General features: G+C 39.8%; 1 protein-coding gene across 8 annotated transcripts in view; it reads left to right on the forward strand.

The window, feature by feature from the left end:
• LOC124159560 (ras-specific guanine nucleotide-releasing factor RalGPS2) overlaps window positions 1-19,740 on the forward strand; it is a 327,801-nt gene that overhangs the window by 179,385 nt on the left and 128,676 nt on the right. For all 8 annotated transcript variants that reach the window (XM_046535444.1, XM_046535447.1, XM_046535446.1 and 5 more), the window contains one exon: window positions 10,325-10,519. The gene's annotated coding sequence lies outside the window, so the exon portion shown is untranslated. The remainder of the gene's footprint in view (window positions 1-10,324; window positions 10,520-19,740) is intronic.

Below are 19,740 nucleotides of genomic sequence, written 5' to 3' on the forward strand. Positions count from 1 at the left end.
GATGATTTTATGATATTGTCAAACAGAAAGTATGTTATGTGTGCGTTAGCAGGAAAGTCATGATAAAGCATTGATAAATTTGAATCACCTCACTTTTTCGTTAACATTTGCGGGGACTATTTCCCAAAATTCATTTAACATTTTATTTTTATTATTTGTAATTTAAGTATTGCCATTATTTCTTCCATTGTGCGCAGCAGCAAAATTTATCATTTCTTATTTTATTTTTTTCGTAGTTGTAAAATACCATTCACCTATTGAAATTACTTTAACAAGATGTTGAAAGTCATAGAAGAGTAACTTAATGTATGCAGTATGTATGTAGTTGGCATTGCGAGATCGCAGTACAATGTCTTCAAGGATGTATATCCCGAGCCTTTACTTGAAATTATCGAGATAGTGTGTGGTGAATTGATTACCTGTAGGGAGTTTGCGGGCGGCAAGGACATCGGAAATTCGGATTAATTTTGAAAGTCGAAGCAACTTACCGAGGGTTATGTTTTGGGAAGTTTCTACTCTATTGCGAATGGTTTTGCCGTGGGAAATTTTTTCGCAGCCGTACCAGTCAGAGAGGAGTCCCCGTTGTATTCAAGGTAGTTGTTGCATAATTTTACCTTACCCATTTAATTTCGTCTTAATTCACTGAGTTTTACGTTTAATAATAAATTAATTTAGTTATCAACGTCTAAAAAATACCCTGCGAGCCATCTTTTGGGTGTTTGTGGGTGGGTGATCAAACTTTAATATCATACTGGAGGACGCCCATCTTCACACCACGCGGTTATAAAAATATACGTCTACATTCATGCAAAGGAAAATCTTGCCTACCATTCGTAATCCCTATAGTAAATCAATGGAAGATTAGAAGAAAAGTAGAAATAGTAAAACATGCAATAGGTCAAGCTATCAAGTGAGCCCATTATCTTAATAATCGTGACACGGTTGCTACCCCTGGTGTTACGAAGTAAGAATGACATTATAAATCTTGCTGTTTTACTGTCGATTTCCTGTATTTGCTTCTCGTAATCCTTTAGAACATAATTTGACGGTAAACGAGGGATTTTTTTTACATCGACTGTAGAAAACTTTTCTCTGCGTTTACTTACTAGTATTTAATATAATTTGAATACTTTTAAGTTAAGTTAAATTATGCGTTGATGTTAAATTTTCAACTGTCATTCCCAAGTGCTTCGACCGATTTCAAAATGTCGTCTTGGAATTGAAATGTATCCGTTGGCTTAGTTCCTTTTTTCCCTTCTTGTGACCGCAGGCTCCAACAGTCGCCCAGGGAGATCTTTGGCCGGGGCGACTCACGAAATAATATCCATGCGATATCCCCGTGGCTACTTCGTTTCAAATCACACTTGGACGAGGGAAACTGATTTACATCTCGGGTTGCGGACTTTCGACATGGTCAGCGTTCTTGGGTCTTCTCTTCTTTTTTCCCCTCACCCTACTTTCTACTGTTATGCGAGCTTGAGATGAGAATGAGTCATCGATGGAGGGGAGTCTTGATTCCGGGAAATTTGGGGCCGCCCTGGAAGAGATTACCACTCCGCCTCCTACATGAATACCTTACACATCTATTGGAAATATCCGAATAAGATGAACAATCTTTAATCAGAGCACACTACTAATTCCATTTTGGAACTGCAATATGAACCCACACTTCAAATACAATGCATCGAAAAGATAAATTACGCTTGTTGCACAAAAATTCGCTGATAGTTGCCAAATAAATTAATACCGCCATCCATCGGCGGGTGTAGAGGGGGTACACGGGGGCTCATGGCCCCAGACGATTAAAAAGTAGTAACATTTTTTAAAAGGTTATCTTTACGTTCGTTTTGTTTAGTGTATTACATAGCCTTAATCGTTTAATTTCATTCTGTTAACATTCATATTGAAATTACGGTAATTTTTCATATAGTTATTGTTTTACGTAGTTTATAATCTCAGATATGAGAGGAACCGTTACCTGTCAGGCCTCCATGTACCCTCCCCAAGAAAAATCCTAGATCCGCCCCTGTCGCCATAAGAATCATGCCGCAATAGGGTTGCCAGCAATAAATAAATATCGCGAATATTAACTCGATACACAGTTACCACAGTTTCGTCGCGTTACTGGTGTGAACCATGCTCCGTGTTGGATGATTCGTTTCGTATCTACATCGGCATAATAGGTACCCTGCGGGCCACCCCAAGGGTTTTTGGCGGGGGTTGAGTTTGCTCCGGCATGCAATATGTCTTCGTAGTCACCGTAAAAAAAAGCGCCAGACACATTCATGTGGCAGTAGGCGGTGTTAGCTCTCTCCTATCGTGTATTGCTCCATGCAACTCCACACCAAACATGCTAAAGATACTATATTATTGGGAGGATTTATCTACATGCAGCAGCCTAAAAATCGTTACATGTCGCAAAGTATAATTCGTGACGTTTTTTTGAACCGCGTGGTGTGCATGTGGGAATCCAATGGCATGCTCGTGATTGATCGGTCCCAAAATTAGAATAGGGAAAAACGAGAATATGCATGCATTTGGTGACGTAGCGATTGCAGCGATTAATGACATCGAAGGCACATTTATTACTCTTCCTGCTACTCGTATGAAAGAGCGAAATCTTAAATCTCTCTGCTCTGCCATCAATATCTCATATATTTCTTTCGTTATCTCATCTACCGCTATACTATCATTTTCGGCTTCTACCATATACGGTTCTATTCCGCTGTGTACGTTTTAGATTCGTTTTCGGTGGCAGTAGAATGCGAATCGAACCGCACGGCCATCTCGAATGGTTTTCCCTGTTTTTGAGTTCATCACACGGTCTATTGTTGCACATATGCCTTCTCAAAGTATCTTTGACTTGTCGCTTTGAACACTTTGGTGTTCATTTTAATTATAACATTGGATTTGTTACGCTAATTAAATCATCGTATCTCGAAGAGTTTTGGTTTTTTTTAATTTCTCTCCTGTACATAATCCAATCGCTATCATTATTTTCTCAAGCGGGGAATGCTATAATACTTTAGACCAGCATTGAAATTATCAATCAATGCAATTGAATAAAATAATAATTTGGTTTAGGCACTTAGGGCATAGATGGATGTGTTCTACGGAATGTTTTATCTGTGGATGAGCTTCATTTAGCTGCCTCTCCTTTCGGTCTGCGCGCTTGGAATTCAAACTTTCACTCACGATTACTAAAATGTGACTCTCTCTCAAATTTAATGATTACTCGCGCAAGGTCTGGAATAGTTTGCAAGTAAACATTACATTTTTAAATGTACTGCTTACAAGTAATAATTACCAAATATGTAATCGTGAACAGTTATTCGATTACTTTTACTTCGTTTCGTCTCACACCACTGGAGAGATGCCTTTCTCCGTCCTCTCCTTACCCTGCGCCCTCTCGTATGAAAGGCAGAAGGGTGGTGTCCATATTCCTCTTGTTGGTGTGTGGCGTTTGTTGTGGTCGATTCCGTGTCGCTCTTGTGGGACTTCTTCTCCTCAGACGAATCAAAACTCACGTCTGCGTGATATCGAGCCGTGGCCCTGGGGTGCGGACAGTCCGCTCCCAGTGAATGTGCTGTCTTTCTGCTCATGATGTTTGACGGAGTCGTTACTCAGAATTTTATGTATTTACTACTGCGTTTCTGTTCTACAGTAAAACACAAATCGTAGTCCCTGCGTTCCTTCTGCTAATATACTATAATAACGGAATGTACGATGAACATAATTTTATTAAGTCTTCAGATTTATATGTTGAAAATAGTCGTAGGGACATATTTACGGACTAAGTCAAGGATTTAGTAATGTTTTAGTAATTGGCTGTGGTTGTACTGTTCGTGATGCGTGGGCTATGACTCTAGAAGTTTCCTCTCCTCGCCCACCATGTCCAACACTTCGTCGTTCCTCTTCTTCTCCGTCCACTTCTCCATTCTTCTCCACGCCCACACCTCCAATTTCTCCAGTCTCTTCTCAACTTTCTGACCATTTCTCCACGAAACCACACCGCAAAGGGCCGCACTCCAGATCAGACCCTTCACTGTTTCGTGTCGGTGGTGATTCACAATTTGGCTTCTGTGGTCATTATAAGGTGTGTGAAGGGAAGTAGATTTATCGAAACCTCAGTGTTCATATCTAGAAATCAGCTTTGATATTTAGTAATTGGTTATTGTAATGATACGCGTAATTTTCCGTTTCTATATCGGTCACCGTCCTTCGACCATCTATTGTGGGATTTAATTTGATCCATCATTGATAATTTATGTTCTTGATTATGTCATGTATTAAGTCCAATAGTTTTTTTAGTGCCATTTCTTCGCGTTTGAAAATATTATTCATTAATATTGAGAATGGTTGAATTACTGCACGGATTGGGGAACTTCGAACATATTTCAAGACTGATTACAATGCGTCCGAAGTAGCAACAAGAGTCTAGCTTGTACGGGACGGGTATCATGTGAATCAGTAGCTTTACTCATTCTAGTGCAAACTAAATCTAGGAGAAAACACGGGGTAGCCAGTGGAATTACTTAACGGAGTCGCCCAATACTGACCGTAACGTTGGTTTCAATCCTTAACATATAATACCATTTTTTATTGCATTTATGGTTTCATATCATCTATTATTTGCTACGTATCCGGGAAATATTGTTTTAAAAATCATCATCATGGCGAACAAGAGTCCAGAATCAAAGAAATTTTATTGTTCAACACTTTTTTTATACATTTGCGTGATATCTGTACTAACGTTGATACCTATGAAGAATGGCTTTCTGCTCAACTCAGACGGCAGATCTTCTTTTGCGTGTTTTCTTTCCCATTGCTTTTAATATTCCGGCCTCGCGAGCCTTTTACTCTCTCCGATATCTCGAAGACTTATTTCCGCCATCCCTTGTCCCACTCAGCTGCGTCTGGACCTGACTTCTTACAGCACAATGGAAACTTGTGCTGAGAGTGTGGGGTGGGGTGAAGATAGATGGCAGCATCGTCCCATTATCTCCCCTTCCATCCTTCATTTTTCTTATGCATGCGTTTACTTCCCTTCGCCACCGTCGATATCCGCTATATAAGGCCCTTTCCTTTTGTGTTCCACGGAAACAGGGTCCTCCAAGGCATCAATGCGCACGCATGCGGTTCTATTCGGCACGGCTCGTTTTCGGTGAACGAATTAAACTTTTCCCACCCCCGCGGTCCATATTAATTTTGTATCGGCTACGATCGGGTTAATGCCTTTTTCTGTGTTATCTTCCAGTGATTCGAATTGTAATTTTCCAGATGTCACTCAACGTTACACTCGTTAGTTATTGTAATATATGGAACTATATTTATTGTGCTCATGTGTTTTTGAAGTCGATATCCTGTGATGCGCATCATGTCCCAGGAAAATATTTTAATGGCTATTTTATTGTTCCTTATGATATCGCAAATTCTCTTCAGTGACGGTTCGTACCAATCTTCCTTTGACCTGTCGGCATAAATGGGAATTCCTCGGGGAAATAATGAAAATGAATATTGCATGTGTGATGGCCATGCTTACAGTGTATACCCTGCACACGTATTAACGCCTTAAAGCGATTGTATGGGTGCAGATACTGACAAAATGTCGTACACTCAATTTCACACGCATCGGACGCTAAAAGAAGCGAATCGATTGCGTTCCGTGCCGAATGGAATCGTTTGTGTGTGGAACGAGCCTCATTTACTGCATTATACACGCGTACATTCTCTTTCTCTACAAGGATATGTCCTTTCTCTTATATGTCCCCGCTTCTATTATCACCATCTCCATGGGACCATCACACTTTCTTCACTCATTTTCATTTTCGCCTCGTCTTCTCCCTTCATCCTTCTCCGTAGCCATCCATTTTCTCATGCTCTTTATATGCCAACCAATCTCGGTCCTTAATCAACACGATAGTCCGATTAATTTTTTACCCCACGAGCATCATTGGAAATCATGGTCACTAGAAGGCTTTTCGGCCTTAGAAATTTGTCTTCGAGATGGCTGAGATTTTTTCTTACAACTATCGTCGTTGCCCTGTAGTTTGTTTTTAGGTTGCGAGGGTATCGACTTTTTTCCTATCATGGCCTTGAGGAAAAAACATCGATATCTATGTGCTATTTTGTAAGACGCTTCTAGCTGTTTGAATTTTATAAATGTTTGAGCGTGAATAGCTCTTGAAGTTTTGATCCTCCCTTGTCCTCTTTCGATTTGCCTTGTTTATTTTAAAAAAAAAGAAATAAGGTCATTCTACCCCCGAGAAGAGGCGTGAGCCACCCCCTGGGTGTAAGCTTCGATCGGCATTGTATGTTCTATTGTTTTTTTGGCGCATTCTCTTTTTTATGTGAAAAAAACTCTGCCCTATTCCTTTATTGTTAAATAAGTTGTACGTGAATAGCTGCAATGACTGGACATTTGCTCTCCGCCCGCACGTTATCTCTGAAAGCCCGCCATGCCTCTTAAGGCCGTATCACACTAGCGACTGCGACCGCCGCTGCGACTGCGATTTCGGCTGCGGCTGCGACTGCACCCCATCACACATTGCGGCCGACGCCACGGTCGCGCATGCGCACGTATGAACGTTTCTGCTTGTGGCTTGTTTGTTTACGAAAGCCCAAAGAATGGATAGAGAGCAGGAATTGTTGAAATTGTTCCTAAAATATGTTAAAACGTACTTCATTATTAGTCACCTGTGTACTCGGGTCCAATATCTAATATGCTGGGCTTCCATCATCACTTTAAAATCCGAAATTATCTCAGCGTTATCTCACAACCTTCTTGAGCTTCCCTCGCTACGGTAACCAAAACAAACAAGTCTGCCGCAAGCGCGCGAGATTGAAATAGAGCTCTCTGATTGGCTGCGACTCAGAAGAATAGCCGGTCGGCTATTTTTCTGAGTCGCAGTCGCAGCGTCGGCTGCCTCGCTCTGATTGGCCGACGGGCCAGTCGCGGTCGCAGCGGCGGTCGCAGTCGCTAGTGTGATACGGCCTTTAGATGCAGTGATTGTCGTCGATTGGCCTTAGACGTGATTCAGTCATGGGACTCTTACGTTTAATGATATGATGGATGTCATATTCCCATTGACTGCGCCTGGAATTATAGTGGCTGCTTGCCTGTGGAGTTGAGACGTCTGACGTTGGGTTGATGTATATATCACTTGGGAGCTTCTGTACCTTCCATTCAATACTGCAAAAGGCCTGGTTCATGCTGTACCTCCATCTTTCATTCTGTGGGATAGAAAATTTTCCCTTGCTGTTAATTATGAACGGGCAATGCAAAGAATGATGGCATTGAAATCGTTCCGCGGGCAAAAGTTTTTTTCGGTCTCCAACAGAAACCCCATTTGCAATGCTCAGATGAGACACTGTAATGAATGCCTTATGGGAACTAATCATTATGACCCTTCATGATCATCACGCCTTTACTTGTTAAAAAATTGTATTGCAAATAGTATTTTCGATGTAAAAAAGTTACTGGCAAATATCAAGGAAAAATATTATTCGCGAACGGAAGAATATTAAGAAATATAGTCTATTCATACTTAAGGTACCTGTTCTGCTCTTCTACACATAAGGGAAATCATATGAGGAATGGAGTATCTACATTCATCTATCAGCCTGAATATTAGGATGGCCCATCTTTCTTAATAATTTAGAAAATATCTGTTTCTTGTTCTCAAAGGGACAATTTTTCAACTATCCGCAGCAGCTATTGACTTCTTGCACGTGTATAATGGACCCTTGGAGAATCGCTTATTCTCGCATGTAATGATGTGGTCACGAGTCTCTTACAGGCACCTCTTTTGTGTTGAAATTTCCGTTAGATGTATAGGTGTTGGTCGCTGTTGCGGCTTATTCCGCTTCGACTACCATTCAGGTGCTCGTTGACAGATGGCTCTAGTGTTCCGACCCATTCTCGTATTCTCTGGTTAAGGCTGCTCTCCGTCACACTATAAAACGTCGTAATTATTGAATGATTGCATTGTTTACATAATTGAAAATCCATCTTCAACAATCATATTAGTTTGGAAAATCAAATCTTAATATGCATATTACTCCACTAAGTGGAGTACTCTTAGTGGTACCCTGTAGACAATTCTAAGGCGTTAATCAGGATATGAGTTTTCTTAGTAATGCTCTTCTTTAATTCGAAGGCGTGACGAGATATGGAATGTATGTAATATTTATATAGCACGGTCGATATTCCACATTACAAGGTTTTCTTTTGTTTTATACAAAAAAAATTTCGTTCAGGTCACGTGGCTTGGCTGAGAGAGGCATGTCTCTTGATTTGCGCTTGGCACCCCTATCTATCGTATTCCTCAATCCCGTTTTTCATGGGTGTTCGGGGGTCTTCCGGGTCCCCAATGGGGGCTCCTCAGCTGACCCTACTCTGCCCATCAAAGGTTTCCCTTCGTAAAAGAACAAGGGATGCTCTTTTGTGGTTTGGTGGTGAGTAGTAGCACGTTTATCGCGTCTCGCACGCGTCGCTTCGTCGATGGGCTAAATGCGATTTTGTTGGGTCTCTCCACGGAAGGTTTTCAAGGGGAAGGAGGCACCCGGTCGCTCAAGTGATCCGTTCCTCTTGCTATTCAACCTCTGTTTTCACCATTACTAACACTCCTTTGACGTATTTCCTCCATATATTCTGCTATCAGCTAGCCTTGCATAATTCTTCCACACGTACATGTTACGATGAAATTTTTAAAATTAATTTCATACCTGAAGTTAAGAATACAGAATATAGAATGGTATCCAAGTAATACAAATTTACAAACCAAGGCAATATAAATGAGAACTTAAACAATTTTTAATCTATGAAAATAATAACAGATAGTCGAATAATATCTGTGCGAGCATATTTATTTTTTTTACAAATATTATTATTTAACTAGTAATTTTATTTATTTATTTCTTATTTAACTAATATGGCTTACATGTTCGTAATTATAATTTGAGAAAATATTCGAAATGTATCAATGTAAAGTTTTAAAATATTTATTCAGTGTATACTTAAATTGTAACTTGTTTCTGAATATTTTTTGTGTACATATAGCTCACTTTTTGTACGCCTGTACTTTCATTACTGATTCATTGAGATTTTGCTATTTGAATTATTTATTTGAATAGCCTCTTACGGCGTTTTGGTTCATAATCTATATCGTTTACTCCTCTTAAGTTTAAATTATGATTGTTGTTCGGGGAATTTATATCTATGTTATTATGGACTATTTTAGGTAACCTATTCCTTGTTTGTGGTACTGCGAACTTATTTTGTTATTTTGCCAAATTTTGGCCTAGATTTTCCAATTTTTATTTTCCATTAGTCTCGAGATAAACCTTGAGTACTATTTATCTTCTTTGCGTAGGTTTCTGGCTTGCATCTAGACCTGCGACCGACTTTTCTTATAAATACATCTTAAGAGGAACCCCATCTATCCTTACAACACTTGGATGTGTACGTGTGCTTGCCTTTCCCAGCAGCCAATCACGGGTAGTCATTGAAGCTTTTCACCTATGAATCCCATAGATTAAACCAATTGGCTTGACAGTTTTTAGATACATGGAGGATGTCTACAGATATTGTGACAGAGCTTCGATCTTTGAGGTGTTGTCCCCTCGGAAGTAATTGTAGGTCATTTCACCCGTTATTTTCCGTCGAATTCGTCGGTTCTAGTATTCACCAAAATTAAAGGTTTCCTTCCACCAACATTATCTCGCCTTACTTCCCACTTCGATTCCTCATTATTTTTTATGAGATTCATTTCTGTCTATCGTACGTTTTTTGATATTAGGCGTGATTTTTTTTTTATCATTCGTGAACCGGTTGCTTGGAAACATGTTTTTTTTCCGTCTTTCTCGGGGGTGGAATTTTTTCTCTTTTGGTTTATCTTTGAACTTTGTCGACTCATACGCCATGTTAAACCTACCCTTTTTAAGGAAAAGTCTAGTTTTCATTTTTTTACGCACATACCTAAAAATTAAGCCTAATTTTAAAAGTGTAAAGAAGTTGCGTACAAAAAAGCGGGAAAAAATTTTGAAAATTACTCTACGTGGAATATATAGCGAGGCATGGTTGGTGTTGGGGATATTTTTCTGGTGTGTACTCGACCCGTTGTATTCGCCGTTAAATATAGGAAAAAAAAATTGATTTCACATCCTCTCTGTACAGAACTTCAGGTCAATTGGTTTAGGTCCAGAGAATTAAGAGATTATTACATATGTTTTTCATCCTTATTGACTTGACTTGTTACAGTGGACCGCTCGTCGCTCTCGGGATGGCTTTCCGATAATAACGGCTATTTCCTTCTCTCTTCAGTTACAGGTTTTCGCCTAGGCGGTGTGACTTTCCTCTCGGATTCCCGATAAGCGCATCTTGATGTGCATCTGTTTCCACGTTCTCGGATGAGAGTGGGGGGAGCTGTGATCTTCGTCCCCCTGCCGGGGGCGACACCTGTCTGGAATCCTTACTGACCTCCAGTGCGACTTGCGCCTTTACATTTGGAAACTCAAGGTGAGTGGATTCATTCAATTCCTGCGATTTTGTGATATTTGAGCATTTCCGGAAATAATATTTAAGAGTTACGTGGACTCTACACAAGGTTATTGACTTCATTTCGGCCGACGCGTCGCGGCGCACAGTGGGCTAGAATCGAAAAAAGCTGGCCAAAACCTCAAAATCGATTTTTTTGATCTAGGAAGTTGAAACTTCGCATACACATTCTCAAATAAATTGTGCATTACTATTCAGATTATTTTGGTCCTGTGTTTTCACTTTAACAATATATGTGAGGTCAAAGTTGAGCAAATTTAGCGAAAAACGACCACCCTCGAATTTTTCTGAAAATTGCCGACTTTATCCTCGTGCAGTGGTTTTATAAATAGTTTTATCGAATAAACTGTTATACCATCTTAATTGGCACTTCTTATTCTTTCATTTGAAGGGTTTTTCAAGATTTTGTTTCATCAATAACCATAGATACATAACAAAATGGCGGAGCCTGTTTTCAACCCATGTTTTTACATAAACGTAGAAAAAAAGTAGACATTGTCACCGGCTTACACTAAGTAACTTATATCATGTCGTTCTTTGAAGCTTCTATATTGTGAATCTAAAGTCAAACCTTGCACCAATTTGCAACCCCGAATTTTAAATCGTTTTTTCGAACGCACGGACGACTCCGGTTCTGGCCGGCGGCGGCGGAGAGTACGGCGACGCGGCAAGCGGGTGGATGCAATATGGTCTCATTCACTTTTATGTGTGGATAACAGATATATTAGTGACAGAAAATAATCACCAGAAAGTAAAATTAATAAATATTGCTACGAATGACTCTCATTATGCAATCGCTGGGCACCCTTCAAATGAAAGAATAAGAAGTGCCAATTAAGATGGTATAACAGTTTATTCGATAAAACTATTTATAAAACCACTGCACGAGGATAAAGTCGGCAATTTTCAGAAAAATTCGAGGGTGGTCGTTTTTCGCTAAATTTGCTCAACTTTGACCTCACATATATTGTTAAAGTGAAAACACAGGACCAAAATAATCTGAATAGTAATGCACAATTTATTTGAGAATGTGTATGCGAAGTTTCAACTTCCTAGCTCAAAAAAATCGATTTTGAGGTTTTGGCCAGCTTTTTTCGATTCTAGCCCACTGTGCGGCGTTTCGAAAAACGACTTACTTCCCAATTTCAAGACATGTTTAATAAAAACTTTTTATATCGCGGTGTCATATTTCATCCTTAATTGAATTGACAAATGATTCAGCGTAGCAATTAAGTTAAGGTGTCCACTAATAGGCTGATGTCCGTAGTGTGCCTTTGCTTTATTTTCCGTTTCTTAATTCATTATGTGTTTAACGAAATATACCTAATGTGTCCAAGTATTTATTGCTCGGATGCAAGTCTCGAGTGGTATATTTCGGATCAAGGCGTATTTCGACGGCTTCCTTGATAATGTTGTCCCAATGGCGAGCGGGAAGTTGCTTTCAGGGGCTTTGCAAAACGTTCTTTGAACGTTGAACTGTTCTAAAGCTTTAAGCGATGGGATATTTTATACAAACCATCAGTTATTCTGGCGATCATTCTATTTTGAGTTCTGTGAACAGCAGACGAAATTATGAACTGTACCATTATTTTAATGTTTCCTAATTGAATGGTCATCGTTTGTTCTGGTTCGTGGTCATTCTTCCTTTATTGGAGGAGATTACTTTTTCACCAAACTTCGTCATGAGTTCTCTCCTTCGTATTCATCTTCCTTTGTCCTTCGTTTTTTCCTCTGCATGTTGCACTTTTCTCCGTTCCATTGTTTCCTTTCATTTTGTTTCTTTTGCTTATCTTCCAGGCTCGAATGCAGGCCTGAATTTTTTTAAAAGGCTTCTGTTGAATCAATTGTTCCACCTTTTCATATGGGGGAAAGCAGTCCCCATATGAAAAGTCTCCCGGTCGTGTACCTAACAATAGGTCCATTCCCTCTAGAACCGCGAATGTTCGCTCATTTGTTTTGCGGATATTTTTTCTCTCGGACGGACGCTGTGGCGTGGCTGCGTACGTAAATACTCGTTCTCCCAATTCTGGAGCTGACGGCTCTGGTGCGCATACAGTAGCACTCTGAAATTTCCTCTTTTCGTAACCATCCGCTATATTCTCAATATATGTGTCAGACGAGACTTCTTTCACTGGCAATAATATTTTTGTTTCATCACTTCCGCTTTTTACGGCGTCGTCTTACAGATAGCTTATGATGGCCTGATTAATGCTTTAAAAGGAAGAACCCTGTTGTGTTGAAAGGAATGATATGGTTTCAATTATGTCACTTTTTTCATTTTTTTAAATTTTTAAATCTTTAATTTTCGAATTTCCTCCATTTTATGTAATTTATTACGTTTCGTGGGTTATACTTGACCGGTTGACTGACAAGCCGCTTTAGAGTTTCGTGTGACCATCTGTATCTTTTGACAGAGACGCCAGTAGTGTGTTAAATTCGTCAGCATATGTTATTTCCTGGGTTGTGACGATTTCAAGGAGGTTGAAGAAGCTGTCGGCAGCAGTTCGTTTCATTTACCACAGGAGCATAAGATGAGGTGACGGAATTGTTTGCGTACACATGTATGCCGCTTGTATCATGAAATGCACCAGAATCAAGCTCAATTTCATTACTAGTGATAGCTCTACTATTCCATCGTGAGCCATTCATTGGGTATTTAGCATGGTTCCATTGACCGCCATTGCGAGTTAGAGTACATTTTGATGATTGATGTGAATAATAAATTTAAACCTTTTCGCAGTTATTTGGGTCTATACTGTTCAGCAGTTCCTGTGAATACTTTTTCCTTTTTTCCATTTTTACCGTGCTCTCACCCTTAGATTGCACTTTCAGTTTCTTTAATGATTTTTTTCCGTTAGGCTCTTAAACTGCTTAATAATCATTTTCATTACGTAGTAGAGCCGAACGCCAAATTGTGTACGTTAGAGGAGTTTTTAGTCTTATGATTTAAGTGTCATTTATGTAATGGGGAAGCCATTCTAAATGAGATTTCGAGGGATTTCTCATGGAAAATAAGATAATCGTTGCGCTGTCGCGAGGCAGAAAACATCACGCTATTCATGTAACAGTTATGTCTTTCTCTGTTAGGAAGCTTGTGTTTGAAGATGAAGGTCTTTCCTCTTCCTATGATAACTCCAACGCGTGGTACTCTCAGCCCTGTTTCATATTTACGTAAGGAATAAACCTTCCCCAATCCCGTTTTACAATTTGGCCTGACTTAGATTTTTATGGTTCACTAGCGAGCAGCGGGAGTATGGGAGTATTCCAAATGTCACATGCGTAACGCCTTCTATGATCTTTCATCCGTTTATTTGGGAAATTGTTTAAATCTAAAAACAATGAGGTTTCGATTCGAATTGTATTTATTACGTTTTGAATTTGTGAAATTTTTGTTATTTTCGGTTGTATGCCTTCCGTCGGCGTGGCCTCCGCCAAATACCATTCCATTCGCTTTGTTATTCATCGCCTTCCGAACGCCGCCGCGGCGTTTATTTCCTTATCGACCGCCGGCGGTCCTCTATTAGAATTTAGTCGCGGTTCGAATGCTCTCGGCTGGCTTTAAATCGAATCCCATTTTGCCTCGTGAGCTCCAGATTTGAATACATCAGTTAGCACAGCATTCGCTCTCCGGCCCTGTGTTCGCTTCACACGCGTCATTTGATCATTTTTGCATAATTACTCCAGTCGTTGAGTTGATGGACGTTTTCAGTTAACTCCGTCTTCAATGAATTTCCTACCGAGATTGAGCTCCTGAACAGTGTATACATTGACGCCAAGTGGGACACTTTTTGTACAGTTGATGGTTAGCAGCGCTGGAGGCTCTGTATGAGAATAATCATAGAAATATGATTTGGTTTAATGTGTTTCACGATGTCTTCAATATTCCACAGGAATCAGTATTTTGTTTGAATATGTAAGGACTAATATTTTTAAGCAAAGTGTGTATTCATAGACCTTTTACTTTGCGAGTAACTCCAAATTGTACCATCTTTCAGTGTTGGTGTTGTGATTTTTTTAAATAGCATTGGTCCATTAGGAATTGGATTCCACGGTCGAAAACGTCATCTTCATTGCGCTCAGCACGAAAATTGCTGTTATTTAACTTTTGCGTGAATTAGTGTTGCAAACGTGCTTTTGTATAAATTTGAAATTGCCTATGGTTATGCTACTCTTAAATTAATTTTGATTTGGCATTTTTGAAAAATATTACTGTGAAAATAAATTTTATGCTCTAATTGAAGAGATGAAATAATATTTGCGTGGTGATATTGGTACCACTATTTCGCCAGCGGACACACATTAAATGAATTATCGCTGTCCTTTTACAATTTACAAAATAAGGAATTGAGCAATTTAAGTGTTAACGAATTTTGCGCTTTTTATTGAAACAACCATCATAAATTAACAAATTTCTTTTTATCCCCCATAATAATTTCGCTGAAGTAACTTCACTTTCATTGTGCATAGAGTAGCCTAGCTGATGATCATAGCTTTAAATGATTGCGTTTTTATATTGTGGAGGCACTAGTTCATAATTTGGATCAATTCTCGTAGAAATGTATGTTTTGAAGTTGAGAATAGAACAAAATTCACTGACTCTTGATTAATTTTGTAGTATTCCATTATAAGTTTTCCTGGATATCGCACAATTACTTATACCACTTCCTTAAAATTCATCAAGTAACTAGGTAACAATAATAAGATAAACAAATCATTATTTGCGCCTGAAGAGGATGATAATTCATTGGTCGCGCTCTGTGAATTAGACTCTAGGGAGCAGTTAGAAGTTTTAAAAATTATTGAAAGTCAGTAGGTAACAATAATAAGATAAACAAATCGTAATTTGCGCCTGAAGATGATGATAATTCATTGAAACCCGGGTCGCGCTCTGATAAAAAATAAGTGGTATAAGTAATTGTGTGACATCCAGGAAAACTAAGGATAGGATAGTTGATGTATATGTTGAGAGCTGATAGAGACTTAATCCGTGAAAACCTGAGCTTCTCGTCTCATCGTTACGGTCTGTTCTAGATATTGTGGCGAGGGTACTCGTATGTTCCTTTCAAAATAAAAATTTAAATGAATCGTTTTCTTTTTCGCTTTTTACTTCGCTAGTTTTGTGAAGCGTTGATGCGCGTGTGTTGTCTGCTGCGGTCAGACATGACGTCTATTAATAATCTTAGGATATTGAAGTAGGCAGCAGGCTTGAATCGGGTCGATTGGAGGTTGAGTTTTAAATGGTAACAGATCGTCCGTCGCGTGTATATAGGGCCTGTCAATTGAGGCTCCTTCCTCCATATACATATATATACATGCATTCATGCGTTTAGCGGGAAGGAAGCCATGCCTCATCATATGAGGTTATTCTCGTTCATCGCTGCTGCTGCTCTCTGCGCAGGGGTGGGATGGTGCGATTGAAATTTGCCTAATGGAGGGGGAATAAGCAAAGCTGCGGAATTTGAAACGCGATTATTACGTTTAAGGATTCTCTAGTCCGCCGTTTAAGTTCAGATTTTTAAATCGCCACTCGCGGCGCCACCAGCCATCTATATCCACTTTTCACTGATAAATACACGGCAGTAATATGTAAATGAACCAATAAATAACATAAACCACACATTTAACGCACGTGAGCCGATTGACCACTTCCACTGCGGATAATGGCGAAAGTCGCACTAAACGAGATACAGTCGCCCAGTGGCGCTGCCTAATAAAATGCGCGCGAAACAGCAACAGATATAACCGCCACGTTCTCGGGCCTCCTTTAATGGTATCCCCTTGCTTTGGAGTACGAATATTACTTTATAGAGGGTTCTCCGGTCGACGTTTCATGTGTTATCACCGACTGCACAATAGAATGGGTTTACTGAAATTACCACCTATTATGGCTGCTATTGGATATTTGTGATGATGTCATATTTCAAATCCATAGCTTTTCAGTTCATTTTTTTCGGCTGAAAATATGTTTTAATGCATGTAGAGAATAAAATGATCGCTCCTCACTTGTCGCCGCCCTGCGGACATTTTTTAAAACCTATTACAATGTGCTCATATTGAAATTATTCAGTGATTCAAAATTATTAAAAAGACTAGTAAGTGCATTCGTATTCAACACATAATATATGTATTTATGACGTTATACTAAGGCATATCACGCCTACGTATGAGTTTGCTTCATTTCTTAACATTTGATGTAATCTTACGTGCCTGGACAATTGCTCGTATAGATGTACGAAAGTAGGACAGGGGCCATTTCCTTCATATCCATTCTTTGGTTCGCGCCGTTTTGGATGTTTTCGCGGTGCAACTATGATGGTGAATTTGTTGCGCATCATCCCACGTGGGAAATTGAAGTTTGAACACTCCTTAAATTGCCTCAATTTGATGTTTTCGGGGTGGCAAAGATAAGTAAATAAATAAATGACCAGCATCATAAGTGTGTACCCATAGTGGCCATTTCCACTCAGGCGCTTAATCGCAATTTAAGAAAAGAACTCATAGCGCGGCAAGGAAATATACCTAGGCTAAGAATAAAATCTACTTCCACATTAATCCATTCTCCCTTAAGTTTAAAATAAATATTATCAATGTTGCCACCCCATTTTCATGAGTTTCTGACGTCATTATAGTTGAGGGGATAGCCCTCATCAATGGATAGAACTGCAGCTAGTGTGATTGTGAACAACAACGAAAGTGGTGCGGCCTAACTTATCTCCAACTCATGTGACCATTATAATATTCTCATATCATGAAGGTGAGATATTTTGCCAAACGGTATAGAAATTCGTTTATCTACTTAATGTAAAGTACATGGATAAATGCTACGTCTACCATGAGGAAGATTTTTTTATTTTATTTTTCTTGTTTTAAACAGCTCGTCTATTGAGGCTACACGCGGGGAAGTATGTATGTACGTATGCGCGATTCTTTTGTCACTTTTTCTTTGAGAAAAAGTTCGTTTTCAATTGGTGTCGCGGCGTCGAAATCAATTTAAAACCGCGTTTTCTTCCTAATGCGTGTGAAATTCCCGTCTTCCGCGATACCATTGTTGCGAACTCTTTCAAAGAGGGAAGACTCCTTCTGCCATTCCCGCTATATTCTTGCACACGGCGGCCCGGGTCGTTCCAATATCGGAATTTTTTCTTTCCGGAGTCCATTCTTCCCCGTCTTCTTCTGTCGTCGCACAAATTCATCGCTAGCGCCCTCTCTCGCAATTTGGCGAGACATCGGTGGGTTATTTTTATCTGGCGCCAATCTCCCGGCCATTCAAACGCTGACGCAGAGCAGAGGTTTCTTCCAGACAGAATATTACGCAAGGCAGTTTGGGTTGGGAGGTCGGGGAAGTAGAAACGAAAATATCTATTGGACGGGAATGGGAGGGAAGGAATTTTGCTAAGAAGCCATGAGGCGCAGGAAGTGGTGTTTGTCAATGGGAGATTTATTGCCTTTCGTGAGCGTTTGAAATTTCTGCTATAATTTCGTACACCAACCTAGGCTCCAGCACCTGAGTGATATAATCATCTTATACTTTAGAAAACGTGACGTATGCCTGTGTCACACGATATTGCCCTTGCACAACTCATAGCAGACTAGGGAGTGTCCATGTATTTGGATAAAATTAAGAAAAGGCTAATGGCTGTAATAGCGTTATTATTTTAGATTTTTAATGGTCACATTAGTGCAGGGGCGCAGCCAGGAATTAAGGCTGGGGGAGGGGGGTGCAACTAATACCGGTGTGTGTGGTGGTATGGTGTACCCACCAGGATAAGCGATAGGTGCGAGATTAATAAATTGCTGAATTTTAAGAAAAATGGTTCAAAATGGTGAGTTTTACGGCTTTCTTAGGAATATTTTATTAACCCTTACACTATTCTATTCTATTAGTAATATCAATCCAATTAAGTAAAATGGATTAAACTTAAAAATTTCTATGAGCTCTGGGGGGGGGGGGGGGGTTTATCCCCCAAAATCCCCCCTCGCTGCACCACTGCATTAGTGAGCCTAAATTTTGATGCAAATATAGTTACAATGTAACGTAACCTGGATATGCTTAGTGCTCTGCATATTATCCCGGCAATCTTTAGCACCGCTGTTCTTTGGATTCCTGGGGCACAATGAGACCGACGTATCATTTCCATCTATAGTGTCTGCAAGAATCTCCGTCGGCCAAGTTATCAAATCTTGTAGTACGTTATTGTTGGTTTTTTATTTTGACGCTGATGTATCAACATCCTGATACGCTATTTTACGAAAGTCATCTTATTTCTCTAGTGTCCATATCCGCTCATCCTTCAGGACCTAAGCGAGTCTCTGGGGCTTCCCTGATTAATGCTGGAATCACGAATATTAAAATGGAGTAATCTTCAATCAGCTTCTGTGTGGGTTATTACTCACTGTAGCTATAAAGCTGTAATTTGAACTATCAGCCTATATGCTCGTGATGGTGTGATCCACAGAATTCATAATTTTTAGATGCCATTCCTCACTATTGTAAAATTTTCGCAGCGATTATTGAAAATAAATGGATATCTCCTTACTCTTCGCCGCAATATCATCATCGAGAATCATTTGCAACGGCACCAAGTGGGTTCAAATATAAAGCTCCAACGGGACGAGCTGTTCCCTTCTCAATGTATTTCCTCCCTTTAGTAGCACTTTATTGAAATTTTTCGCAAAGAAATTAAGAATACAAGCCGAATTGTGATGCTTGCTTGTCTCTGCGCGATTTTTTCGCATCGACACAGCTCGTGAATCACGTCGGGGGCATTGGAGACGCATGAAAAAGCTGCTGCTGTGGAAACTTTAGGAAATACCGCGTGTTTCCTTTTGGTTTTGTTCTTATTTTTGGTCGCCAGTGTTCGGGGTAACGCCCAGAACGTCTCGTTGTCCTTCGAGCGAAAACAGGTGAGAATCTGACGACGGGCACTCATTGTTGCTCCGTGTGCTTCCAAAGGCTGCCGGTGGGCGTGCTGAAGACAGCGCTGTTCCAGCTTCGCTTTCTTCCTTTCCCTTTCAAAAACACTTTCTTCTACCGGCGCTCTTTGAGAAGTGAATCTGGGGAACTGTAAATTTACGGAGAAGACGGGGAAATCTGCCTGCTTGAATTTTTAAGTCTTGTGCGTCTTTGAGAATAGCAATCTTAGGGATGGGTTCCTTAGTTAAGAAATCCTTAAATATATACA

Source organism: Ischnura elegans, chromosome 5 (assembly GCF_921293095.1).
Source record: "Ischnura elegans chromosome 5, ioIscEleg1.1, whole genome shotgun sequence".
In the NCBI taxonomy this organism is placed as follows: Eukaryota; Metazoa; Arthropoda; class Insecta; order Odonata; family Coenagrionidae; genus Ischnura; species Ischnura elegans.